This window comes from Macaca mulatta, chromosome 11 (genome assembly GCF_049350105.2).
Source record: "Macaca mulatta isolate MMU2019108-1 chromosome 11, T2T-MMU8v2.0, whole genome shotgun sequence".
In the NCBI taxonomy this organism is placed as follows: domain Eukaryota; kingdom Metazoa; phylum Chordata; class Mammalia; order Primates; family Cercopithecidae; genus Macaca; species Macaca mulatta.
In genome coordinates this window covers 76,183,100-76,204,517 of record NC_133416.1, presented here as the reverse complement: position 1 = coordinate 76,204,517, position 21,418 = coordinate 76,183,100, and the positions used below count along the sequence as shown (strand labels likewise).

Below are 21,418 nucleotides of genomic sequence, written 5' to 3'. Positions count from 1 at the left end.
TGATCACTGTATTTATACAGCTATACCCATACTCAACAGTAGACTTCAGGGGAAAGCACGTTAAAACTATGCTGAATATCATTCACATTCAGCAGAATGGCAAAAATTAAAAGGACTGACAATTCTAAGTGAGAGTAAGAATGTGGAGAAGCTGGAACTCTCAGACATTGCTTCTGTAGAATGTACAAATTTAAAAAACTGTTTGGTTAAATACAAACCTACCCTCTGATCCAGCAGTTTCACTCCTGGGTATATACCCAAGAAAAATGAGCACATATATACATATTTACAGAAACTTTATTTTATTTTATTTTATTTTATTTTATTTTATTTTATTTTTTGAGACAGAGCCTTGCTCTGTCGTCCAGGCTGGAGTGCAGTGGCACGATCTCCGCTCACTGCAAGCTCCGCCTCCCGGGTTCACGCCATTCTCCTGCCTCAGCCTCCTGAGTAGCTGGGACTACAGGCTCCCGCCACCACGCCCGGCTAATTTTTTGTATTTTTAGTAGAGACGGGGTTTCACTGTGTTAGCCAGGATGGTCTCGATCTCCTGACCTCGTGATCCGCCCGCCTCGGCCTCCCAAAGTGCTGGGATTACAGGCGTGAGCCACTGCGCCCGGCAAAGAAACTTTATTTTTAATAACTAAAAATTGTAGGCAACCCAACTGTTCAACCGTAGTAGAATGAATAAACTCTAGAATATTCATAATAGAATACTACACATCAACAAAAAAAATGAACACCTATATTTAACATTGGTGAGACTCGCAGATATAGTTTGGAGTGACAGAAGAGAAAAACAAAAGAGTATATGCTATAAGAACGTATGGCAGGATTCCATCCACATGACATTCAAGAATTGACAAAAACAAATCTATAAATGTAGACATCAGGTTAATGGTTACTTTTGAGGGGTTATTGACTGGCTGGGGGCATGAGGGAATCCCATGAGGTGAGAGAAATATTCTATATATTAGCCAGGCATGATGGCTCACATCCATAATCCCAGCACTTTAGGAGGCCAAGTCGTGAGAGGATCACTTGAGGCCAGGAGTTCAAGGTTGCAGTGAGCTAAGATCACAACACTGCACTCCAGCCTGAGTGACAGAGCGAGACAAAAAAAAAAAAAAAAGAAATATTCTATTTATTGATCTGAGTGGTTGTTACACAGGGTAGACTTATGTCAAATTTAATCAAGCTACACACTTAAGAAAATGAGTGCTTTTTACTGTATGTAAGTTATACCTAAATTTGAAAAAATATATACCCATTTGCTCTCTTTACAAAGAAAAATACCTTGGGAGGCTTTCTCCAGGGCCGTAGAGAATGCCATCAGAGCCCTTTCTGTTCTTTCCTTGGTGGTACTCAAACATACTGATCCGATGCCATGGCTTTCTCCTAAATGCTGCTTCTAAATGTTTGAATTTGATAAAACCACGTGAATAAGCAATAGTGGGACTCTTCAGCATTGTCTGCATGATGGATTAAGCACGAAGTAATAGTTCAGTGTTTGGCAACACAGTATGCAGAAGGTGGGGCAGATAAAAATATAGCATACTTGGCATATGTTCTACTCTGTGCCTGGGGGACAATTCATGGGCAGAGAAACGGATATCCATTGGCATGTGAGTTAGTTAGCTCAGAGCCTGTCCTGGCTAGAAATACTGGCCTCCTCTACATTTTCTTCCTGGTTTTGACAGAAGAATGCTTTGTGCGAGGAGGTAGTCAAGAGGTCCTGGAGGCCAGTGCGGGGCTGTTCCTCATCTTCAGTGCCTTTCTTTAAGGAGACAAGTTCATAGCGTCCTTTGTGGTACAATAGCTAAGCGCACTGAGAGGTCCATAACCCCTCCTCACATTGCCTCTATGCTGAGGCCTTCCTCAGCACCATGCCATGTCCTGGACAGGCACTTAATGAGTTTCCAGGCCCTGGCAAGATTTGGTCTTTCTTTGTGAACCTCAGGGTGGGCCCTTTTAATTAATCTCCAAAGTATCTGGATCCTGTTTCTTTGCACAGGTCGAATAACTAAGCTTCTTGAGCCCCTCTATCTAAGCTCCATGAGAATGAAAGCATGAACTACTTTCTGAGCGATTTGCCTCAATTCCATAATATCTTCCTTATATGAGTTGACAAGGTGCCGTGCCCCATTCCCAGGAGTGGATGTCACCGGAGACTAGGGGATCATTTTAATTGCTGAAATGGGAACAGCACATTGTGGAGTCGAGCAGAAGCGCGTGTGAAATCTCTTTGAGAGGACTGAAAGGTTTTCTTCTATTTTGGATGGCTTTGTTTTTGCCACTCCTTGCATCCTTCCCTGCCTTCTCTTTCATTTCCTTTGCGTCCTTTCTCTGCACTGTCCTATTCTCTCATCTAACTGCAAGAATTAATCTCTCCCATCAGTTGTATTTCCAAATACCCTTTCCTGTGGCATCACTTTTTTTTTTGTAGGAGAGCTAGAACAGACCACCCCACACTATGCACCTCTTTTATTCCCTCTCCTCTTCTAACTTGACTCCGTTTTACAATTTGACTCAACAGAATATGGAAGATGTTGAGAACTATTTACACAGACACCTTCATTTATTTAAATGAAGGCAGGTTTTGCTACAAATATAGAATGCTTTTCATTTTAACTAAAATACACCACCAAGATTGATCAAATGAGCTTCTCTGTCTGACTTCTAGCTTGCTTAAGGAGATTTGTTGTTGTTGCTTGTTTTGAAACAGGGTCTTGCTCTGTTAGCGTAGGCTGAAGTGCAGTGGCGTGATCATGGCTCACTGCAGTTTCAACCTCTGGGGCTCAAGTGTCCTCCTACCTCAGTCTCCTGAGTAGTTGGGACCACAGGTGTGTGCCATCACAACCAGCTAATTTTTTTTGTTCTCTGTAGATATAGGGATCTCACTATATTGCCCAGGCTGGTTTCAAACTTCTGGCCTGAAGTAATCCTTCCACTTTAGCCTCCCAAAGTGCTGGAATTATAGGCATGAGCCACCACATCTGGTCTGTAATTCTTTATGACTTTGACTTGTAAAAAATTTTGTAAACACATTTAATTTCACACAAATACAAAAGCATGATGAGCTCCCATGTGCCTGTCATCCACCTTTCACAATTTTCTACAATTTGTCAATCGTTTCATTTATCCACTATGCATATTTTTCTTTCCTTCGATGTTTTAAAGCAGATTTCAGATAGCATTGCATTGTTTATACTTCATTGTATTCACTGACCTTTAGTATTCCTAGGGAAACACAATGATAGAAGGTATGAGAAAAATCTTCAAAACTTTTCGTAAAGCTGTTTGTTCATTTTCATTGGTAAATTCATTTGGAAATGTAAACAGCCAATGTATTTATAGCATAGAAAGTTCAATTGTGTTACATATTATTCCAGAGCCTCAGAAACAGGAATTCGTGACAAAAGGCATATATTTTTCAACTAGCATTTACGCTTAAGTGTTTCCTAGATATATCCATTTACCACAGGGTTCCTACCCTTCTTGGGATCCATGGACTGGAACCAAAACATGACACTTCAAGTAATAAGTGAGAGGGGAGATAGCCATCACTCATTGTACTTTGTGGTTTACAACCAGTAGGGCAACATATTTAGAAGTCTAAAATGTCTTAGTTTTCAAAGTGTTAAGCTCACTTAGTGCCAAATGGTTATTTGATGTTACAACATGCAAACAAACCAGAGACAATGGAAGTCACCATGCATCAGTAGGCCAGAACCAAAGAACAGTGATGGTAGCTTTTCTTTTCTTTTCTTTTCTTTTCTTTTTTTTTTTTTTTTGAGACAGAGTCTCTCTCTGTCACCCAGACTGGAATGCAGTGGCGCGATCTCAGCTCACTGCAACCTCACTTCCCAGGTTCAAGTGATTCTCGTGCCTCAGCCTCCTGAGTAGCTGGGATTACAGACGTACACCACCACACCCTGCTAATTTTTGTGTTTTTAGTAGAGATGGGGTTTCACCATGTTGGCCATGCTGGTCTTGAACTCCCAGCCTCAGGTGATCCACCCACCTCAGTCTCCCAAAGTGCTGGGATTACAGGCGTGAGCCACCGCGCCCAGCCAGATGATAGCTCTTCTATTGGGTGTTACTGTTCTTAAGTTATTCTGTGTTTTTCCTCCTAATTGAGGTGAACTGTTTATTAAGCTTATCTGTGGTCTCTTACTGAAAGCCTTGTTAAACTTAGATTCTTAGTTTTATGAAGGCAGCCAAACAGGTCTCAAAGATTTCTACTGTAAAAATGTTTTGCTCTATGTAAATTCTTGCATCCTGAAGTGACTTTGTTAGCCTGAAGCTAGAAAGTTGGCCTGTAGTTTACCTCATATTGTAGATCTTCTTTTGAGGGCAGGGATAGTAGAGAATGGACGATCATAAGTCTTAGGTCAATTGTGGAGAGTTGAGGGCTCAGCTTTGAATTCATGACTGTGCCAGCTCCCAATATTTCTATATGGGAAGAGAATGAGAGATGAAACACTGAGGATTTGTCTTGCAGTTACCTAGCACTTTGTGTAAAATGTAGAAAATGTCAACTGTCCATATCAAAGACAAGGGGCATTGATGGATTAAGGGGTGTCCAAAGGCTCTTCCATTGCTTCATGTCTATCCCTGGTAGAATCCCATAGTCTCTTCTATGCTTCTGGGTTTCCTTCCTTCCTTCCTTCCTTCCTTCCTTCCCTCCTTCCTTCCTTCCTTCCTCCCTCCCTCCCTCCCTCCCTCCCTCCCTCCCTTCCTTCCTTCCTTCCTTCCTTCCTTTCTCTTCCTCTTTTTTTCCTCCTCTCTCTCTGTTTTTATTTTTTTTTGACAGTGTCTCGCTCTGTCACCCAGGCTGCAGTGCAGTGGCACGATTTTGGCTCACTCCAATCTCTGCTTCCCAGCTTTAAATGACTCCCAAGTAGCTGGAATTACGAGTGTGCACCAACATGCCTGGCTAATTTTTGTATATTTTGTAGAGACGAAGTTTCATCATGTGGTCCAGGATGGTCTCAAACTCCTGGGCTCAAGTGATCCACCCATCTCGGCCTCCCAAAGTGCTGGGGTTACAGCCAACCCTGGAGTTTTCATAGCAAACTTTCGCTTAGTTTATTTTCTTGTGAAGTCTTAGGTGAACTTTGCCTATGAATGAACCCCTAGAAAGCTAGAAAGCCGTTATTATTACTACTGTATTTATATTAACCATTATTATTACTACTGTATTTATATTCTACCCATTTCCAATAATTGTAGGCAGCCAAGAGTACACAGTTGTCCTCAACTTTTAAAATAATGATGCTCTTGACAGTGAATTTTAATGTGTGTGTACAGGTGAAATTGATAGAACTGATTCTGGACCACACCATGCTCATAAGTTTATTTTCTTTGATTAGAGGCCTTTGAAACTATCAGAAGGGTATATCTTCCTGGCTATCGTTCTTGGCAGATTCTCTGAGAGGAAGATTCTCATCCAAAAGCAGGGGTTTTCACCTGGGGATGGGGGGATGAACTTGAAGAGGAGCTGTGGATCTCCTACAAATGTAGGCAGTTTACTGAGGAAGGAATTTTTCTGGAGAACCCACATTTTTCGTTAGATTCTCAAATAATTCCTCCCCTCAGAAAGGTTCACTATCAAGATTTCTAGGCAGATTTGGGGAAAATTCAGAAGAACTGGTCCTTCTCAGCCTTCAGTGCGAGTCTTCACTACTCAGTTGTCATTGCCCTGGTGACCTTGGGCAGCCTGAGAGGTGAGTACACTGGGTTTAAACCCATTTGTCTATGCTTTCTATCTGTTGCTACAGCGACAGGAGTCATAAAAAGGCCTTCTTGCAAACATTGTCAAAAGGACACATATCAGCCAGAGAAGCTGGGATGATTTTTCTCCCAAGGACTTGTCTAAAACTCAAAAAATGGTGAGCCCTCTTTAGCAGGCACTGCACATGAATTTAGTAACAGAATATCTACTTGATGTAGGTGAACTGCAAAAGGTTAATTCACTTTATCCCTTTCATGATCTGTGGATATCTAACACATTTAGTTATTTTTGGAACCACCTGTCATTTTCTGTAAATGTTGAATTCTCTTTTACCAAATACAGGCATGGTGTGTATGTCAGTAATGTCCTTGACCTACTTGGGCAGATAATGGCATTTGAAAAACTATCCACAATAATGTTCACCTCCATAGATGTAAGTAATCAAGATGTAAGAATCATTTCGGATGACAGACTTTTAATTATAGGAAAGGCCTTTATAGGAAAAGTTGAAATACAGGCACACACTATTAGAACCATAACACGGCTGCATAATTTGTCTTTATGCTAGGGATGGTAAAGTCTAGCTTTCGGATTTCCAATTCTGCCATCATGTGTGTTTTAAAAAATTTGTCTGCTTCATATTTCTTGAGTTCCTATTGTTGTTTAGCTCTGAATATAAAAAGGACACTTGATCACCGTCCCTCCAAGCATCTCTTCAAAAAATAATTTCAGAACCTGCAGTTAAAAACCTCTAAATCAGGGTTTTCTAAACTGTGGCTCATAAACTTTTAGTCATGACATCATTTAGAGCATTGCAACATGGATGTGTATTTTTAATGAGATAGAATATAAGATATCAGAGGGCATCATATATAGTAATACAGTAATAAATTAGTATACTAATAAAGTATTATTTTGTGAATTTTTAAATTTAATTTGTTTATGCCTATGTGTGTTTTGATAGTGATGTGCTGAAAAATGTTTAACAACTGGCTCCCTGAGAGAAGAGGTATGTATATATGTAAATATGTGTATACATTTATTATATATTTTACTGATATAAAGCGTGTATAGCTAAAATTTATAAATAATAATAAATACATGGTACTCATTGTGCACTTCATATAGCCAATTGATTCTCAAGAAATGCTTTCATTGATTTTTGCCAAACTTTTGCATTCATAGCCAATCTGTGGTTGCAATTCAACTCTAATTTGAGAAAATCAGACTATGAATAAATGCTTGATATCTATCAGATTCAGCAAATAAGTCCCTCACATTATTGATGAATGAGTGTATTCTGGCATAACTGTTAATTGCTATTTTAATTTACATTAACAAATAAGATGAAAGTGAAACAATGAAGACATTTCGGAACTTCACTAATTTATCAATGACATGGAGAAATCTTTGTTGAACTGGATAATAGTTTTCAAATATTGGAAGAGTATTTCCTCAATTTTTTGTGCTATTCACATTGTAACAGTTATAGACACTTTTAAAATTTAATCTGCATTATTTTCTTCACTTTCATGAATAGAGGATCAACAAAATAGTAAATCAAGAAATCAAGCCCTGAATTATAGTCTTTGTCAATTTTTTTTCTTTTTTTTTTTGAGACTTTTCTTTTTTTTTTTTTCACTCTATCACCCAGGCTGGAGTACAGTGGTGCAATCTCGGCTCACTGCAACCTCCGCCTCCCAGGTTCAAATGATTCTCCTGCCTCAGCCTCCCAAGTAGCTGTAATTACAGGCGTGTGCCACCGTGCCCTGTGAATTTTTGTATTTTTAGTAGGGATGGGTTTCACCATGTTGGCCAGGCTAGTCTTGAACTCCTGACCTCAGGTAATCTATCCGGCTCAGCCTCCCAAAGTGCTGTGATTATAAGCGTGAGCCACCATGCCTAGCCAAAATTTTAATAATGATTGTATTCTTCTTTTCTTTCTTTCTTTTTTTTTTGAGACAGAGTCTTGCTCTGTCGCCCAGGCTGGAGTGGGCGTGAGCCACTGTGCCCGGCCTAGCACATCATTATATGACATTTCTACCACACAGATAGGAGAGAGGTAACTGCAAGAATAGAGATGACAGGAAAATGTCTTACAATAATTAAGAAGTGATGAGTTTTGAGTAATTATTATTTGTTTTTAACATTGTTTAATTTTAACTTTCTATAATTTATTTACAAATTTTATTATATTTTAGAGACAGGGCCCCACTATGTTGTCCAGGCTGGTCTCAAATTCCTGGGCTCAAGCAATTCTCCCACCTCAGCCTCCCAAAGTGTTGTGATTATAAGCATGAGCCACCATGCCTAGCCAAAATTTTAATAATGATTGTATTTTTCTTTTCTTTTTTTTTTTGAGACAGAGTCTTGCTCTGTCGCCCAGGCTGGAGTGCAGTGGTGTGATCTCGGCTCACTGCAAGCTCCGCCTCCCGGGTTCACACCATTCTCCTGCCTCAGCCTCCTGAGTAGCTGGGACTATAGGCACCTGCCACCACACCCGGCTAATTTTTTTTTGTATTTTTAGTAGAGACGGGGTTTCACCATGTTAGCCAGGATGGTCTTGATCTCCTGACCTCATGATCTGCCCGCCTCAGCCTCCCAAAGTGCTGGGATTACAGGCTTGAGCCACCACACCTGGCCAATAATGACTGTATTTCATAGTGGCTCACAATTTATACAAACATAACAATCTGCTTTCATGAGCCTACATAAGCTGGCTCTAGCGCACCACTGGTTGTGTGTCACAGTGTAAAGTGTTTACTTAGTGAAGATTGTGATCTAAAACAAGTTGAACGAACACGCTCTAAAAATCTACTAGTGCAGTTGCTGACACACTCAGTGGCCTGTTGGCTTGGCATTGAACTTCATAGAGTTGTCTACCTGTTAGAAGAAGTAAATTAGGTTATTTCCTGCATATTCTTTGGCATTTGATTCCTTAATACCTAAAATCAGATGTTTCCCTTTGTCTTGTTTTTAGGTCAGGAAAACTTGACCCAAACATTCCAGATCAGACTCTCTTTTAGGGCTTGGTTCCATGATCATTTTAAATCTAGAGGGAACCACTGAGAATTCCATAAGTTTGAATGTCAAGGGGACCCTTTGCTCTGCTTGCCAATCCTATTACATTTATTCTTCTCATTCTCTCTGAAATGACCAATACTACCTTCTCCTCTTGTCTCAACCATCCTCCCCAATCCTCACAACTCAGAGGTATCAGACATTATTATGGTTAATATTTTGGTATAGCTTTCTAGCTTTTTCTATCTGGATATGTAGACTTTGCCTTCCAGCTTTATTGAGGTATGACTGACAAGTAAATATTGAATTTATTTAAGGCGTACAATGTAATGTTTTGATATACATATATGCTGTGAAATGATTACCCCAATCAAGCTAATTCACATATCCATTACTGATATGGTTTGGGTGTATGTCCTCTCCAAATCACATGTGTTTCTGTTTGTTTGTTTGTTTGTTTGAGACAGAGTCTTGCTCTCTCGCCCAGGCTGGAGTGTAGTGGCATAATCTCGTCACTGCAAACTCCGCCTCCCAGGTTCAAGTGATTCTCCTGTCTCAGCCTCCGGAGTAGCTGGGATTACAGGCACCTGCCACAACACCTGGGTAATTTTTGTATTTTTAGTAGCTATGGCATTTCACTGTGTTGGCCAGGCTGGTCTCAAACTCCTAACCTCAAGTGATCCACCCGTCTCGGCCTCCCAAAGTTCTGGGATTACAGGTGGGAGCCACCGCGCCTGGCCCAAACCTCATGTTGAAGTGTGAGCCCCAGTGTTGGAGGTAGGGCCTAGTGGGAGGTGTTTGGGTCATGGGGGCAGATCCCTCTTCAATGGCTTGGTGCCCTCCTCACAGTAATAAGTGAGTTCTCACCCTGAGTTCATGTGAGATCTGGTTGTTTAAAAGAGTGTGGCATCTCCCTCAATCTCTCTTGTGCTCCTATTCTCACCATGTGATGCACTGGCTCTCCCTTTGATCTTCCACCATGATTGGAAGCTCCCTGAGGCCTCACCAGAGGCAGATGCTGGCACCATGCTTCCTGCACAGCCTACAGAACTGTGAGCCAATTAAATCTCTTTTTAAAATAAATTACCCAGTCTCAGATATTCCTTTATAGCGATGCAAGAATAGGCTAACACAATTACCTAATATAGTTGTCTTTTTTATGTGTGGTGAGAACACTTAAGAGCTACTCTCTTAGCAAATTTCCAGTATACAATATATTATTATTAAGTATAGTCACCATTGGGTGCCCAGGAGGTAAATTCATCTTATAATTGAAAGTTTGCACCCTTTGACCAATGTCACCTCATTTCCCCCATCCCCAGCCCCTGGTCACCACTCTTCTACTCTCTGTTTCTGTGAGTGCAACTTTTTTACATTCCATGTATAAGTGAGATCATGTAGTATTTGTCTTTCTGTGTCTGGCTTATTTCAGTTGGCATAGTATCTTCCGGTTTCATCTATGTTGTTGCAAATGGCAGAATTTCCTTTTTAATGGCTGAATAATATTCTATTGTCTAACTTGCAGTCTAGATGCCTGACGGTGTCATGGAGAAAGCAGGTCTTCTCTGTTTCTGCATGATACTTGACACGATATGGGCTTCATTCTTTGAGTAGTTTTTCCCCCGCTCATGGCTGCAGCAGCAGTCAAGCTGCACGCCTCTTTGTTTACATCCAGCCAGGGCAGAAGAGATTGGTTATCCATAGTTTCTTTTCAGAAGACCCTAAGAAGGCTCTCCTCAGGTCTTATTAGCCCAGAGTGGCTGAGTCTTGCCTACCTTGGAACAGCTAGTATGATTGAGATGATCATGAATGTGTCACAGTTCTTCTCCACGGCACTCAGGGCAATTTTAAATCCTGCTTTGTTACCTACTTTTCTTTTTCTTTATTTCTTTTCTTTTCTTGTTTTGATACAGGATATCACTCTGTCACCCAGGCTGAGTGCAGTGGTGCAAAATCATGGCTCACTGCAACCTCGACCTCCCAGGCTCAAGAGTTTCTCCCATCTCAACCTCCCAGTTAGCTGAGACTACAAGTGTGCATCACCACACCCGGCTAATTTTTTTTTTTTTTTTTATCATAAAGACGAGGTCCCACTGTATTGCTCGGGCTGATCTTGAACTCCTGGACTCAAGTTATCCTCCCATCTCAGCCTCCCAAAGTCCTGGGATTACAGGACTGGCCCACTTTCCTTATTTAACAACACATTGTGGACATCTTTCAACTTTTCTCTTAAAATATAGTTTATAATAACTGCATTATTCATTTATTAAATATTCAATATAATTGGCATCCTAACTCTATTTCAGGGAACCCAATAGATACAAATAAGTTTCTGGAATGAATCTCTTACTATCCAGCTCTTTTTTCTGATATCTGAGCGTTAGGAACAAAATAAAGTAAAATACATTTTTGATAAACACCTCAATATGTAAACTCTCACTAATCACTATTCAAAATTCAGAAATCAAGTGGAGTTAGATGACGCAGTATGCCTCACTATTCACATGCAGGTACTACATTGATTCAGGGGACAAGGAATACTTGCATCTACACTCTTAGCAAATTTTCAGTATACAATACGATATTATTAACTATAATCATCATACTATACATTAGATCTCTAGATTCACCCTACCTAACTGCAAAGTTGCAATCTTTGACCTATTTCTCTTCATTTCCTCCCTCTCCTCGCCCTTAGTAACAATAGTTTTACTCTGTTTTTATTTATTCTACTTAAAAAAAAATCTGCATTTAAGTGAGATAGATTTTAGGTGCTTTAACACACACAAACACTGGGGTAATCATGGAAGTTGATGGAGATGTAAATTAATTTGACTGTAGTAATCATTTCACTATGTATATCAAGACATCATATTATACACCTCAAGTATGTATATGTATGCTAAAAATAAACAATGAGAACATAAACACTTTAATGGCTTCCCCTTGCATGTAAAAAGAAATTCATACCCCTCATGATGGTCTGGATGCCCTTCTCTACTTCATCTTACACCACTCTAGCCATACCAGCCTTCTTCCTGTTTCCTGAGCGTGCCAAGTCAGATCCAGCTTCAGGCCATTATCCTCCTCTTCCCCCTGCCCAGATCCCTCTCTCCCTACCTCGCCTTCTTCACAGAGCTGGTTCCTTCTCATCATTTATACCTCAGCTTAGGTGTTACCTTCTCAAAAAGGTCTTCCCAGACTACCCCTTTTAAAGCAGCGCCCTTCCAAGGCAATTACAATGATATTGTTCATTTATTTGTTACGGCAAGCCATTTCCCCTGCGAGAATAGAAGTCTGTGAGAATGGGGACACGAATTTATTTTCCACTGTATCCTCAGCACCTGGGATAAATGCCAGCCAGTAGAAGGCATTTAATAAATGTTTGTTGAATTAATGAATCTCATCCAGTCCTCAGAACAATTAATAAAGACACAAAAAAGACAAACAAACCACTCAATGGCAGGGGGAAGAAGAAGATTTGGACCTAGCTTGTTTAACCACAGTCAAAACCCTTTAATACCACATTTTTAGCTTTTCATTTATAGATGTAACACCTAAATTGTATGTTTCTCCATAGGAACTATAAATACATTTTTTCTTTTTGTCTCCTTAGAAAAATGTCTATTAGCTTTTCACAGTCATCTGCTCTGCTGTGGAAGCAGCCCTTTCATTGCAAACTAAAAATCAGGGAGGAAACTAACAACCAGCTCTCTGGAATGAGCAAGGCTGATTATTCTAAGAAGACATACTTTTTCTAAACGCTGTCATTCACAAATAGGTTTTAGGAAAAAACACCACAGGTGACATAGACCTTGCTTTTTGAAAAAGAAAACCAAGGGCTGGATTCAGATTAGCAAATGGAACACAATTGGTTCATCTGAGCTTTCAGCTAAATTATTTCTATAGATCTCAGTTGGCTACCCAGAGTCCAGCTGATCTGCTTTCTCAGCCACAACTCTCCAGTTCACATGAAGAAGCAAGGAAAACATTCTCAGATCTTGTATCCCTTTAAAAAATTTTCAAGTTATTACTCCAAGAAGGATTTCACAGAGGTGAAATTGGCATTATCTCAAATCTCCCATGAGTAAGCCAGCCATAATGAAAGGTTGCTAAGAAATACTTTATTTCCATCAAAGAACCACTTGGGGAAGTGGAGCCATGGGTGTTTCCCACCGCCCCAGGCTCTAAAGTCCTTCTAAACTGGTTCATTTTAGCTCCTCAGGTATTAGCTAAAATCATACTGGAAAATCTCTGCAAGATGAAATAGTAATATGTTCCTAAATTATAGGATTATTTTTCTGTGCTTCAAGCATTTAAAGTATTTACAAGAATTAGCTGTAAGCAAATATTCCAAGATATGGTCTGCACATGCTACCTTGCCTCTTGTTAAGCTGACAGTACTTTGGATTGCTAAGATTTCCCAACAGTAGATATCTAATTCACACAGCTCCTCACTTTCCAATAATTTTTTCCACCAGAAATTGGCTTAAGACAAAGAAGTGGAAAGCTAGGGACCCTGGGGTGCATTTTTAAATTTTAAAGTTATTTTTATTTCAAGAGTTTTTCAGGTACAGGTGGTTTTGGTTACATGGATAAGTTATTTAATGGTGATTTCTGAGATTTTGGTGCACCCATCACCTGAACTGTATACTATACCCTATATATCATCCTTTATCCATCATCCCCCTTTCAGCCTTCCTCCTTGAATCCCCAAAATTCATTATATCATTCTTATGCCTTTGCATCCTCATAGCTTAGCTCCCACTTATAAGTAAGAACATATGGTATTTGGTTTTCCATTCCTGAGTTACTTCCCTTAGAACAATGGCCTCCAGCTCGATCCAAGTTGCCCTTTTTATGGCTGAGTAGTATTCCATAGCATATTTATACCACGTTTTCTTTACTTGTTGGTTGATTGGCATTTAAGCTGGTTCCATATATTTGCAATTGCTAATTGTGTTGCTATAAACATGCATGTGTCTTTTTCATATAATAACTTATGTTCCTCTGGGTAGATATGCAGCAGTGGAATTGCTGGATCAAAAGGTAATTCTACTTTTAGTTCTTTAAGGAATCTCCGCACCGGTTTCCACAGTGGTTGTACTAATTTACATTCCCACCAACAGGGTAAAAGTGTTCCCTTTTCACCACATCCAGGTCAACATCTATTGTTTTCTCACTTTTTAAATTATGGCCATTCTTGCAGGAGTAACATGGTATCTCATTGTGGTTTTAATTTGCATCTCCCTGATCATTACTGATGTTGAGCATTTTTTTCATATGTTTATTGGCTGTGTATCTTCTTTTGAGAATTGTCTATTCATGTTCTTTGCCCACTTTTAATGGGATTATTTGCTTTTTTCTGGCTGATTTGTTTGAGTTCCTTGCAGATTCTGGATATCAGTCCTTTGCTGGATGCATAGTCTGTGAATATTTTCTCCTGGGGTGCATTTAATGAGACACATGAGGAAATAAATTATGTTTACGCTAGGAAGAATATATAACACACTGCAAACATGCTGAAAATATTCTGATTTCCAAATTCTATTTAAAAGTGTCCTGGCCTATGTCTAGTAGTGGCAAAGAGGCAGAGCATGATAAAACTGTCTTACACTGTTCTTGCAGTTTTGCTTATCTTGAAGGTCAGTCGCTACTTTGGACCTAGTGCCAATTTTCTCATTACAACATGAAAAGCAAATAACTCTGTTATTTCTCTTATACCCCAATGCCAGGATTATAACAGGGTAGTTTTTTGTTGTTGTTGTTTTTGGTTTTTTGCCTTGTTCTTATGCCTTTAACATCCTCAGAAATACTACAGTGTATCTTTTCACATTATCAGATTGGCAAAGAATAAAAGCCTGACAATACTGAGTGTTGACAAGAATGCAGAACAATGAGAACATTCATACAATGCTGATGGGAATATATATCAGTTAATCCCCTTGGAAATCAGCTTGTCAGTGTTCAGAATAGTTGAAGATTCATATAACCTCAGACCTAGCAATACTACTTCTAGGAATAAACTCTGAATGTTTCCATAAAAAACGCTTATGAGAATGTTCATTATGGCTTTATTGGTAATTATAAAAACTGGAAATAGGATACATTTCCATTTAAAGTAGAACAGATAAATTCTAGTATATATTTGTTTCAGATCTTGTATTTGTGTTAAGGGAATATATACATATTTTTCTATATTTGAAACAAATACGCAAAATGTTAAAATTTTATAAAGTTGGGCTGTGGATACATTGATGATGGCCATATTATTCTCTATACTCTCATTTTTGAAATGTTAGGAAAAAAGCACTACTGCTATGGGTAGTTTATTTTCATTCAATAAGTGGGTTGAGCATCTTCTATGAGTCAGGCATTATGCTACGTGCTAGGAGCCAAAGAGTCCCTGTCTTCAGAAAACTTGGAATCATGTGGGGACTTTCTGAAACAATCCTCTCTGACCCCATGGCAATTAATTTGTACCTCTGTTATCATCTTCTGCCTTCTGTTAGGGCTTCAGGCTCATAACATTTTTCTCTCTATAGCAACACTATCCCATATAACTTTCCACAGCAATCAAAATATTCTGTATCTCTGTTGTTCAATATGGTAGCCACTAGCCACCATTTAGCCATTAAATACTTGAAATGTGACTAATTTAACTGAGGAACTGGATTTTTAATTCTAATTAATTTTGTTTTACATAGCCTCATGTCACTAGAAGCTACCGTACTGGACAGCACATCTGCAGAGTATCCGTTCTTTGAGGGCAGGGACTGTGTCTTTCTCATTTTTGTAGCCCATGCCTGGAGTCCTAGTTGCATTCTCAGAGAGTACTTAGCAAGATACTGTATCTCACAGAAGACTTTTTTTTTTCTTTTTTTTTGAGACAGGGTCTCACTCTGTCACCCAGGCTGGAGTACACTGGTGTGATCCCAGCTCACCACAACCTCAAACTCTCATGCTCAAGCAATCCTTCTGCCTCAGCCTCCTTAGTGGCTGGGACTAGAGGCATGCATCACCCCGCCCAGCTAATTAAAAAAATTTTCTTTTTTTTTTTTAGAGACGCGTTCTCACTATATTGCCCAGGCTGGTCTCGAACTTCTGAGCTTAACGGTCCTGCTGCCTCAGCCTCCCAAAGTGTTGGCATTACAGGCGTGAGCCACTGCACCTGGCTCACAGAAGATATTTGACAAATATCTGTTGAATTCTGGAATTAAATCCTTGTTGGTGTCATTACCTACCATGTACTCCAGGGAAATTCACTTAATCCTTGTTTATTCATTTATCAAACATGTACTGTACACCAGTTCTGTGCTGAGTCAAGGGAATATAAAAATAAATAAAACATAGCCACTTTCCTTGAGGAATTCGTGATCTTGTCTGAGTAGTAGTTGTCTTAGAAATAAAACAAGAAGGTTAATCCTGATGATTTCTAAGATATCTTCCAGCCTTAACATTCTACGAATACATTCATTGAATTGTTCATTTGTGCCTATGATCACTTTGAAAGTGTATGCAAATTGACAACAAATCAATAAAATAAAGGTATTTAAACTTGTCAAGAGCCCTTTGGTCTCATTCATTCATTTAACAAATATTTACAGAACACTTATTATGGATGTTTTGATTGCCTCCTCTTTGGTGAGAGCAATTTTCACTCCAGGATTGTGGGGATAGCTGAACACACAACAGCTCACACTAGACAGTTGAGATTGATAGTAGTTTGTTAGTCACATGAAGTCACAGCCTAGGGGAGGAAGATACCCCATGCCATGCAGGGTCACACAGGGTTGCACTCAGGGTCAGAGTGAAGAGCCAAGTGCCATGGAGGCAGGATTTGGAGTATCAAGGGGGTGAGGTGGCCTAGTTCCTGTGGGAGGATGTGATTGACTTGTTTGAATAATTCCCTAAGCAGGCAGAGAACCCACTAGTCCGGGATAAACAGGAACTCTGTCTGGCTGATTTGAAAAGGAGGGCTATTTGGCTAGGGGACCTTATTCATGGGAGCTGAACAGGGGAGAAGAAACTTGCAGTTAGGCCATTTGATACCCTCCTGATTTTACTATATATGTCAAGGCAACATGTAAAATTGAGGCTTCATAGGCAACACATAAAATTGAGCCTTAATTTTAGATTTTCCATCACAATGGGTCAGACATTATGCCAGGCACCCTCGTGGGCAAGACAAGAACAAGTGGATCCTGCCCTCATGGGTCTTACAGTTAAGTTTTAGGGCCATATTGGTAGGAATCAGTGGATTATACTGTAGTTTACAACAGGAACTTTTGTTCCCACTTCTCTAACTCTGCCATAGGTCCCAGGGCCCAACAGCATGGAGAATGGATGATGGCGTCCTTTGGCCACTAGAGGGCATTTCCTGCTTTCTGCATAGGCCCCTGGTTTCCTCCGGTTTTTGCTAAAATTGCCAGTTCAGTGCACTGGTTGATTCTTAACTCTGGTACGCATCAGAACCGGTTGGGAAAATTTTAAAACAGCTTCACCTCCAGAGATTCCATTCGGTAGGAATAGGGTTGAGCTTGGGCCTCTGTGATTTGCCGTTTCCCATGTGATTCTGATGGATAAGCAGAGCTGAACAGTGAAACCTTTCAGTAAGATAGACTACATTCCGATTTACAGGGATTCTCATTTTAGCCTAAGAAATAAAATGAGGATTCCTCACATGTTTACCTATGCAATTAGTCCATCACGGCATAAACAACCATCCTTTTTTTTCTTACAAAGCATGTCTGAAGGCCAGAACAACTATCCCTTTTGAGTTAAATTTTAAAGTAAAATTTGATCATTCTTGGGTTCAGGGTTTTATTTTATTGATTTTTTTCAATTTTCAATTTCTTCTTAATTTTGTCTAGATTCTCTGTGCTCCAAATGTAAAATCAAGAATGAGAACACTGGCAGAAGTAAGGAAAGATGAGACCTGTTTTGAAAACAAAGTTTTAGAGAAACTATGTGAACAGATTATGTTCTTCAGGGGCCTGGCACACGATGACATCTAACACCCATGGCCAACAGCATTCATAATCACCAGTGTGCAGTGCCATACTCTACCTACTGGTAATTCCCAGCTATCCAGGAAATATGTAAAACACTGGCTAGAAAGTGTTCTTGTGACACAGAGAGGTACTCACCAGGTGGCTGTAGGGTGCACTGGTCACCTGTTAAGTGCAGGTCTCCTGGAGGACCTGCATCCCTGCTCCAGCTCAGCCCACACCAGCTCTGTCACCCTGAGACTTATAACCAGGCCAGGCGCGATGGCTCATGCCTATAATCTCAGCACGTCACGTTGGGAGGCTGAGGCAAGTGGATCATTTGAGGTCAGGAGTTCAAGACCAGCCTGGCCAACATGGGAAACCCCATCTCTACTAAAAGTTACAAAAATTAGCCAGGCGTGGCGGCATGTGCCTGTAGTCCCAGTTACATGGGAGACAGAGGCAGGAGAATCGCTTGAACCCAGGAGGTGGAGCTTGCAGTGAGCCGAGATCGCGCCACTGCACTCCAGTCTGAGTGACAGAGCAAGACCCCATCTCAAAAAAAAAAAGAAAAAAAAAAAAAGACTTATAGCCATTGAGTCCCTGTCTCTTCAGTAGTACTCTCCTCAAGGTCATTGGGAGGATTAAATTACATAGTGTACATTAAAGTCATTTATAAATATTTCTAAATGATTTATAAATTATTTCTAAAACCAAAATAGCCCAGATCTCACCAGACTCAGCCTGTGAGTGGCAACAAGTCACACTGATATTCATGCTGAATTATAATGATGGGCTACTTAAGAAGGAAGGCTTGCGGCTGCCCTGAGTCTAAATACAAAAGCTGCCTTGCCTTTGGAAGCAAAGTAGAGGTAGGAAGTCTAGCCCGATCACCACCCCATGCTGGACTTGTCATCTAGATTCCCAAAGCTGCAAGCTTGGAAACTAGGTGCTTTGGTTTGGGCTCTGGAGAAGCCCCTCCAGCCAGTGTGAACCTGTGTAAGTGTTGGGGATGGGGAGGGGGAGCAAAAGAGACGGGACTTTATGCCTTCCCCTTCTATTTTCCTCATCCACCCTCCAGCATCGCTCTCCTAAGACAGACACAAAATTCTTCTCCTTCTGCTCAAAAACCAAACTCTCTCAAGCATTCACTTCTGCAAGCAGTTACCTGAAGGAGTCACCATCTACAAACAGCTCCCGTCTGAATGGCTTGAGACACAGTAGGGCACCCTGCCACAGAGATTTACAGGGTTATCATGCCCACCTTCTGACTCACTCCTTTCTCATTTGAGCCTGAGAAACCGGAAGTAAAAGGCCACAATCATCGGAAATGACCTGACTTCCCATCCCTTTAACACTGAGTCACCGAGTCCTTAGGTGCTCTCCTCTGTTAAAGTTTTACCATGGTGAGTTTTGCTGTTGCTGCTTTGTTTTGAAACGGCTCCCCCCAAACCTTAAGTGAGTTCTTGAGTGATGGATGTATGGTTGCTTGTTTTAAAATCAGTGTTATTATTTGATTATAAATTCTTCTATGAAAGAAGTTGAAAGGAAGACTCCAGGCAAGAGACCCACAGAGTTATTTAAAGATTATAGACTTATTTTCAAAGCAGTTATGCTAAATTATGGATGATGCACTCCCTGGAAGCCGATGTGAGCCTCTCTAGAAAAGGCGAATGTTTCTCTTTTAGGTAAGTTGACAATTTATGTCTGCCCTCCGGTGACTTTAAAATCACACAAAAGACTCTTCTATTTATTAATTGTCAGGAATTTTTTTAAAGTTCCCAGGGCTAAATTATATGTGTCCCCTTCCAACCAAGATAATTAAATAATAGAATACGGTATATTGGGTCCTGGTGGGGTGGATAGCAGAGCTGCCGACCAAACACGCTGGGACCTCACTTGGCCTGAGAACTACCAGAGACCACATTTTTTTTTCTTTTGAAACCCAGTTTAGGAGACTCATTTATGAGCCTATGCAAATCAGACATTCCTCGGTGTTTGCTTCTGGATTATTCATCGTATCACTCATCCTACTATCACTCATCCTACTGTAGGAAACAGAGCAAGAATTTACCAAATAATAACTTGAATGGAGTTGTCTGTCCCAATGCCCAAGACATCCCATAAAATTTGAAGTTTTCTCCAGGGGCATGGGTGTGTCAGGGTGTGAATTATAAATGACTCTCTCTTGAACTAAACATGTAATTAGAAATTCTATATCAGATATGCCTACTTCAGATGGTGCAACCAAAAAGAATCATCATAACCTTTATATTAAAATGATAACAAATAATCTATTATGAATCTTGCTTCCCTTTTTCATAATTGCCCACCATTTACAAAATACGTGTCTAGGCAAATCAAGTTGCTCAACAGAGTATTAAAAAGTATATTGTTTTATAAAGCCAAGCCATAACTGTAACAGCTAGTAATAACAGCTGCCATTTTATAGAACACTGGCTTACTACTCACAGGGCACCATCCTGGGTGTTTTACACTCACCATCTCATTTAACCTCCTGCCAACCCTTGAAGCAGGTACTATTATTTTGTCTGTTTTACAGATGGGGAAACCAAGGCTCAGAAAGGTCAAGCAGCCTGCTCAGGTCAGCCAATAGTAAAGTCTGGATAGGGCACTTACATAGAGTTGCGTAAGTCACTCACTGCTCCAAAGGCACTGGCAGCCAAATGAATAAATAGAGGCCAAAATCCAGCCTGTGTTTCACTTGCCCAGCCACATGCCGGCAGGGCTGCACCCACCAGAGGGGACACCTTCCTCTAACATGAACAAAGGCACTAAATGGGCTAGCAACAGCCCTGGGGATAGAACCCGGCATCAAAGCCACTGAGCTGATTCCACAGCCCCTGTGCTTCACACTAGACTGACTACCTTGCCAAGTACATTTTCCTACCTCAGAGGGGCCCATAAAGGTCACACATTATTCCATTATTTTCTACTGGCTGGGCTTGGGGATAGGCATAGGCAGGAGGATAAGTTTATCCCCAGAAGGAAGGGATAGATGTCCTGTAACCTTGGAGTAGCCGGTTTTCTGGTTTAGCGTGAAGGGTAGTGACTGGGAGCAGCAGCAAAGCGTTGTCCCAGAAACTGCCGGTGACCTGACCCCTGGAAGGTTTTCCTGGCCTGCTTTATGGAGCTCACCCAACTGTGAGAGTCAAAGTGGTGCTGATGAGTGGCTGCAAAGGCGCTCATGGGAGAAAACACTTCAAGACAATAAGCCAACAGACGGGAATCCTCATGCTGACTCCACCACTCACTGCCATTTGACCTCTGACTGGTCACTTAGCCTCAGTGACTTCTACTTTTCCATCTGAAAATGCAGACAATGATAACAGATGCCCCTAAAGTCTTCAAGGGAACAGTGCTCAGAAGTAACCCTAGGAAACATTTTGAAGCAGGCAACATTTATCTTTGGTACTTATGTCACCTGTCCCTCTCTTTCTGCTTCATTTCTTCCCACCCCAACTTCAGCATTCCCCTCTTCCCTAATCTTTCTATGCGGGGAGAGGAGTCAACCGATGAAACCAATCAGCAATATAGATGTTAGGGATTAAAAGTATTCACTTTCCCAAAACTATCTTTAACCCAAAGAGAAGGCAAGGAAGGCTTTGCCCAAAGATCCAATTGCAGTTGGGTGAATTTTTGTGGCAAA

The 21,418-nt window shown here is 40.6% G+C and overlaps 1 long non-coding RNA gene across 1 annotated transcript in view; it reads right to left on the bottom strand.

Annotated features, from left to right (window-relative positions):
• Window positions 1-19,044, bottom strand: part of LOC144332957 (uncharacterized) — a 54,575-nt gene extending 35,531 nt beyond the window's left edge. The window contains exons 1-2 of the long non-coding RNA XR_013401229.1: window positions 18,917-19,044; window positions 4,331-4,455 (exon numbers count right to left, since the gene is read on the bottom strand). This is a non-coding gene — a long non-coding RNA (uncharacterized LOC144332957). The remainder of the gene's footprint in view (window positions 1-4,330; window positions 4,456-18,916) is intronic.
• Window positions 19,045-21,418: the final 2,374 nt, after the last annotated feature.